A 6,793-nucleotide genomic window follows, 5' to 3' on the forward strand; every position below is an offset into this window, starting at 1 on the left:
TTTTTTTTTTTTTCTAAATTCTGAATCGAAAAGTAAATTTTATTCACCTTTTATGCCAACAGAGGTATCAAAGATCTGTAAAAATAATATCTTACATGAACTGTTTTGTGCCCTTGCCACGTCACAATAACAGCAAGCAGAACTCTTACATGAACTGAAAATCATTTAGAACATTATTAAACAACCGACTAACCTGAGCATTATTATACTATAGCCCAACCTTCCACCAATCGGCTTATATAAATTTAGTTCAGCAGATATATATATATATATATTTATGTAGGCATGTATGTATCACAAAGTTAAAAAAAAAAACATTGAGTGATCAAAATGCTCATCAATGAACAAGCAATACCTTCTCAATAGTTGTAATGAAATCCTGAGTGATGTTGTATATGCTTAAAAACTCTTGCAATTTTAACTTCGGATGAAGAAGAGCACGAACACCAATGAGCTTAGCCCATCTTCCATGAGCAGCATCACAAGTTGCAAATACAGCTTCTGTGTTTTCCCTCAATACATCAGCACTGTGAAGGAGAAATATGATTAGATTGCTAAAGAATATTGCTATCTAACATAATATTTTGCATTAAACCAACTAAATGACAATCCACTAAGTGGAAAGCAATTAATTTCATAATTGAACAATAACATGGAAATCCACAAGGAGACATTAGGACTGCTAAAAGTGGAGGTTGTAGTTTACAAAGCTCCCTTAGAGCATCATTTCAGCAAATGGACATCATGTGGTCTGCAGCATCAATCTTGAACATCTCCCTCAGATTTCTGCAAGAAGAGTAATGTTATAAAACTTAAGTTTGCAAATAGAGACAGCTATGATGCTACCTTAACCAATGTAAAACACATTGTAGTACAAACTCAAGCATAAAGCTGGACTCTTCCCGTAAGTAGGTCACTATTCAAGGTCATAGATATTCATACCAAAACTAAATCAATAAATGAAGCAGATGCAATAGAGAAAAAGTAAAAAAGAGATTTTATAATAAGTGATTTATAGATGAAAAAAAAAAAACCTTTAAACAAACATCATGGTGAAAGTTGTAAAGTGAAAGGAATACCTCAAGGCTTCAACCAAAGTTGTAGACCAATTTTGCAATTTTTTTGTAGTGTATATGATTTCAATTTGTACTCACACCACAGTGCAATTGTTGCATGATGTTGACATTCTCAAAAATGACAGGTTTTAGAAGATTGTTTGGTTTCACACATCTAATGTAGTGAGGTTCTGTTGAATTTAAAGTTTTCATCAACTGCTGTAGTTTTATTTGCATCAATTAGATCATAATAAAGTCAACCCCTAGTAGGATGAGCAAGTAACATATCAATGGGACATGACAAGTTACATGTTTTAGGATCTTCCATTGGTTGCAGTTTACTTTAAGATAAAACCCATTATCACATTCAAAAAGATACCTTAAAACAAGAACCAATAGAAGAAAACTTTGAAGATTTTGTTGTGTCCTCAGGAGGTGGAGGGAACATGCCTGCTGCGAAAGAATGGGATTCAAGTGTTGCAACTCTTGTAGGTGTGGGCAGTGGTAGAGAGGCACAGCGAGTTGGCTGGGCATATTTATTTGCCGGAGTTCGTGATGCTGAAAGCTACATACAAGTACATTCAGTATTTTAATGTTGAAATTTTAAATTACACTCCAGCACTGGCAAGATGTCTAGATTTAAACCTCTTAAAAAGACCATAATTGTGGCGCCTCGCCAACGCTAACACAAATCCCCATGCCAGATCTTGAGGTCCTAGGTGGCACCTCGAAATTTCGGCATGGTCTCCTCTGTTTATATTAGCATTCCAAGGTGTTAATCTGCACCTGATAAACAACATACAATCCTGCATATAACAAACAAAATAAAATACTAGTGGAAACCTATATACGTCTAATAATGTACGATAGATCTGAGTGCAGAAGAATAACCAGAATACAGGATTATACAAATATTTCTCACTCTAACAAAAGTCCTAACGCTCATAACAAAATCTATAATACTACCTAGACAAACTAACACCATTAGAGGGGTGTAGTCCCAATACTCACCAAGTTGACCCACCAGATGATTCTCACTCGTGCTCTATACCTGCCTCGTCAAGCTTTAGATCTGAAACTAAAAAATAGAGAAGGAAAGGGTGAGTAACAATGGTTACCCAGTAAGGAAGCAAACAATTTCTGCCAATAACCTCGCCTAACATGAACGAATAAACATACTGAATCATTTTAAAATATGAAAAATTTTACAGAAGAAACTACAATTAACTGGTACATATAGCCAGGGATGAGCAACTAAACAATTTAAAACTCACATTACATCGATCAGTAGTACTCACTATAACATTTTCTTTTTATACAAATCTAATTGATCAAATGGAAACATTAAATATGCATTTTCATTTTATATATCAAAATAAGACAACAGATACATAATACAGAATGGTGGAGTATTGGAATTAGAGAGTTGGGATTTACGACTGCATCGCTCCCAGTCGGGACATGATGTTACAATTCTTCTCTGGCTTTTAGTTCCTGATTTTGTGGCTGGTCGTTGTTTACCACGTTTGGTTGACCATTTATCCTGCTCAGGCTGGTCGTTTGATGTGATCGTAAGCAATGGGTCTCTTTTCGATGTGTCAGAACGTTCGACTACCATAGATTGTTAGTGATCACTGACTAATCATCTTCGTCTATGCTTATCAGGCGTATATGTGATTCCCAAATATACAAATCATTCGTATACGACCACCTTTACATTACAAGTTCACTGGTAAAGATAGAGAGGAATATCCCGGATTTAAGTTGTGACTTCACTTTCATACGCGTCCCATACCACGTATGAGCTTGGGGATCCCTACCGTACATCCCAGGATAGTACACCACTCCGGATGATATGACGCACTATCCCTTCAGGCATTCACAGATTCTTTACCAGCTCATAAAATAGCTACATATATGTATATATATATTACTTTCATTTGAAAACAAAAGAGAAATTAACAATATAAGGTTGAGAATAGATATCCAATTTCCCACCATGCAAGTGTGGCCACCCGGCCTAAAATAAATAACATAACGGAAATGCAAACAGTGCCTCGCGCTAACAGAAATTTAAATAAACATACAACCAACAATATTATCCCTGGATATCTGTTCACCAACCTACACACAACACAACAACATAAAATGCAGACATCACCCCTCGGGTGTGACTTTGACATTTTACCGTTTCATACCCTTTTTTTTATTTTACAATTTTCAATCTCTTCAATAAAATATCTATTTTTAGATATTCATTAACTCAATATGAGTTCATTGAATATTAAATCACATTTTCCAACTATAGAATTTATTTTTATCAATAATATTGAAAAAGAATACAAATTTTATATCAAAACGGGGTCCAAGCAGTGCACAAGACCCAATTGATGGAAATAACCCGTTAAAATACCCTATCCACGTATAATTTGTTAAAAATACAATTAAACATATCAAACATGCAATTTCTGACGTGAATTTTTGAAATAACAAAAGAATTATATATTTTGAAAATACATCAAAATTTTTCTGATAAAATCTTAAATGCAATTTTCACAATCTACGATTACTAATAGAAATTGAAAGTTCCTTACAATCTCTAGGCGAAAGGATCGAAGCGCGTGCACGAAAATCGAGGCGATGGTGTATGAAAATCGAGACAGACCGAACTTCGAAGCTGTTGATTTTCAAAATCGACCCAGTAGTTTTGAAGATCTCGATGTGGTCGTCCTTTCTCCCTTCTGCGACGGAGGATGGTTTGACCCCAAAACGGATGAAATCCGAGGTCGAAGTTACGAAATTCCCGTATATAAATACGACTGATTTTTGACGATATCCGGTGAAATAGAAAGTGAAATGAAAAAAATTTGGTTGGGTTTTGTAGATGTCGAGGCTGCGAACGTTTTTCCCTTCAGCGTCGGTCGACGATAGCGAACCGATTGTAATGAATCTGAGGTGAAAGGTTGATGAAAAAAATAAAATTTTCGTTTTCTTTATGTCGTGGCTGTTGGACGGTTTGGGGAAGATGAAGAATAAAAAATAAATTTAAAATTTATTTATATAAAATTTGGGACGAATTCGGTATTTTATCAATTGTTTTGATCGACGATAATTTAACCATCCGGACTCCAAAATTGACAAATGAATGCTCTATTTCACCTAATTTTTCGTTCCGAATCTAATGATGTAGTCAATTTCTACAAATTATGTCTCTAACAAAAATTTACATTTTTGGCCTGAGGTGACCCATAAACTTGATGTCGTTTTCGTTTTTGACGATAATTCGACTTTCTGATCTCCACAAATGACAAATAAATAGTCCATGTTCAATAATTTTTCGTTACGAATCCAATGGTGTAATCGAATCTTAATAATTCTTGCTATAGCAAAAAGTCATTATTTTAGCCTGGTCCGACTCGATAATCGAGGATTTTACAACTTTTATATTTGGACTCGCATTTAAGCGTGATTACAGGTTAAAGTATGTTTTTTGATCATTTTGAATTCAATGGTGAGGTCAGATTCTATTAAAAATGATCAGAAACATCCTAAAGTTTTACCCCTAAGTCCCACTTTCAAGATTTTCTTCAAATTCCACTATTTATTTTTTCTCGAGATACGAATTGAAAACTCAGGATTTTACAATAATCGTGTTCTCACCTACATAATGTCCTTTATACTACATAAATAGTCCCAAGCATTCTATGTATCCAGTATTTTAATAAGAGAGCACAAACTTAATGTTGGAACTTGAATTACGAGGCAGTGAAGTTAGATTAGACAGTTACTATCAAATGACGGGTTCGACTTATTAAGAAATTCAACTTGTGCATGTGTTTCTGGACTCCTTTACTAGCATAGTTTTTTCAATGAGGTAAAAAATCACAGAGATTACACAGAAATCTACAGTATTTATGTAGATATAAATGTAAAATGGCACAGCAACTTACAAAGGCTTTAAAAGCAGACTTGCGGGTAGTCATTTCATACATACAACACCCTAAAGAAGCAAAGCATATGTTAAGTACCCAACAAAAGAATTAAAAATCAATCGAGAATAGATAAATTATCCAATGCTTTACCTAAAGACCAAACGTCTGACTTAGAACCATATAGAATGTCGGCAAGAAGCTCAGGGCACATATAGCTGGGAGTTCCAACAACCTACATTAAAAACCGATAACCCATGTTAATGGAACAATCGTGCATTAAGAATAAACTTGGAGTCAAACCCATTATGTCATCCATGTCACTCACTGAGGAGGCAAGGTCATCTGAAGTCAACATCTTAGCAAGTCCAAAAGTCACCTGATTCAAGCAGCTTATATATGAATATTAGAATATAAATATTGGCAATTGGTGGCTTAGCATTCTTAAGAAAATTTCCATGAGTCAGCGAAGACAAAATATGATGCACTTACCTAAATGTATGTCTTGATCTTTCGTCAAAAATATATTTGAACACTGAAGCAAATGTGGTGGACTATTATCAGTATACAACATTACAGCTTCAGAGAAATTCAGATGACTAGCATCTCATCATCATCATTATCACCAAGCTCCTCTTTTATAGCCCTCATCTGAAAAATATTATTTAAAGAAAAATTTGGCAAAGTAAAAGAACAATTTCAGAGAATATTAAACTATAATTTTTTAGTAGTAAGAGAAAATGAGCTCAAACTTCTCTTATAAAGGGACAGTGAATAAGATTGACCAAAGCATGGTATATTTGAGATAGAGAACGCATGAGTACTCAAAAAATACATTGAGTAAGGTGGACACATTGAGAAAACCTAGAAAAGACCGTTGATGTAGGAGGATAGATGATAGTGCCCCTTAGTAAGTCAGAAGGTAAAATGACAAAGAGCACTTTGCATGGAAATTATGGGCATTTCAAATGTTTTACCTGCTCAAGAGCAGAGATTAGCTCCATGGCAGTAGCTTAAGATTGGTGAGACAATGCTACAAGAGCTGGGTCTTGCTCTGCTTGGTCCATCTCTAAATAAGATTAAAAAAGAAGAAAAAAAAAACTCAGTTACAATGATGGCACTAAATAATAGATCAAGAAGATATTTCCAAAACATTTATTTACTTATGAATGTCAAGGAAATACTTTTGGCTGAATGTATTGTTCCGTTGCAACATCTAGCATGTGTTACTAGATTCCAGAAATTGTTTCATCCAAGTACAACTAACATGCTATTAAATATGCTGACTTTTGCCTTGTTATTAAATAAGGCATGGCAAACCCAAGGATTACTACTCATACACCACTTCTTTCTACAAACTTTTGTCTTCCATGAATCCTCTATTTCCTTTTTATTTGCACGACCATTTAGAGCCCTCGTATATAATATATCCTCACTCCATTTGGAAATGCCTGGAATAACTTACCATTGCCTGTTAATACTTTAGGTTCTTGAGATGCACCAGGAATCGATCCTCAAGTCTTTTTGCCCCTACTTACAATTATATTAACTACTCATGCTAAGGAGTGGTCCCCAGTTATATGTTAGTTGTATTTGATGGTGAGTTTATTAGTGAAATAAAGGAGTAAATGGAAAATAAGTACTAGAAAAGAATACGTTAGCAACTAAGGGATTTATGATAAATATATCTAAGCTATAGAATGTATTTAGTCCAACTTTAATGAGGGGCACCTGAAGGAATGAAACAATAGATAAGATTGATGGGCAGGAAAGACACCCAAACGAATAACAACATGCTTTACAGACTTG

General features: G+C 34.6%; 1 long non-coding RNA gene across 1 annotated transcript; it reads right to left on the reverse strand.

The window, feature by feature from the left end:
* On the reverse strand, window positions 1-6,071 carry LOC147400260 (uncharacterized). Its single transcript, XR_015179281.1, has 5 exons — window positions 5,962-6,071; window positions 5,477-5,635; window positions 5,138-5,219; window positions 356-786; window positions 1-154 (listed from the first exon to the last, which is right to left on the reverse strand). It is a non-coding gene; the product is annotated as an uncharacterized LOC147400260 (long non-coding RNA).
* Between the last annotated feature and the right edge of the window lie 722 nt (window positions 6,072-6,793).

Source organism: Akebia trifoliata, chromosome 6, assembly GCF_017979445.1.
Source record: "Akebia trifoliata isolate Shusen 1 chromosome 6, ASM1797944v1, whole genome shotgun sequence".
Classification (NCBI taxonomy): domain Eukaryota; kingdom Viridiplantae; phylum Streptophyta; class Magnoliopsida; order Ranunculales; family Lardizabalaceae; genus Akebia; species Akebia trifoliata.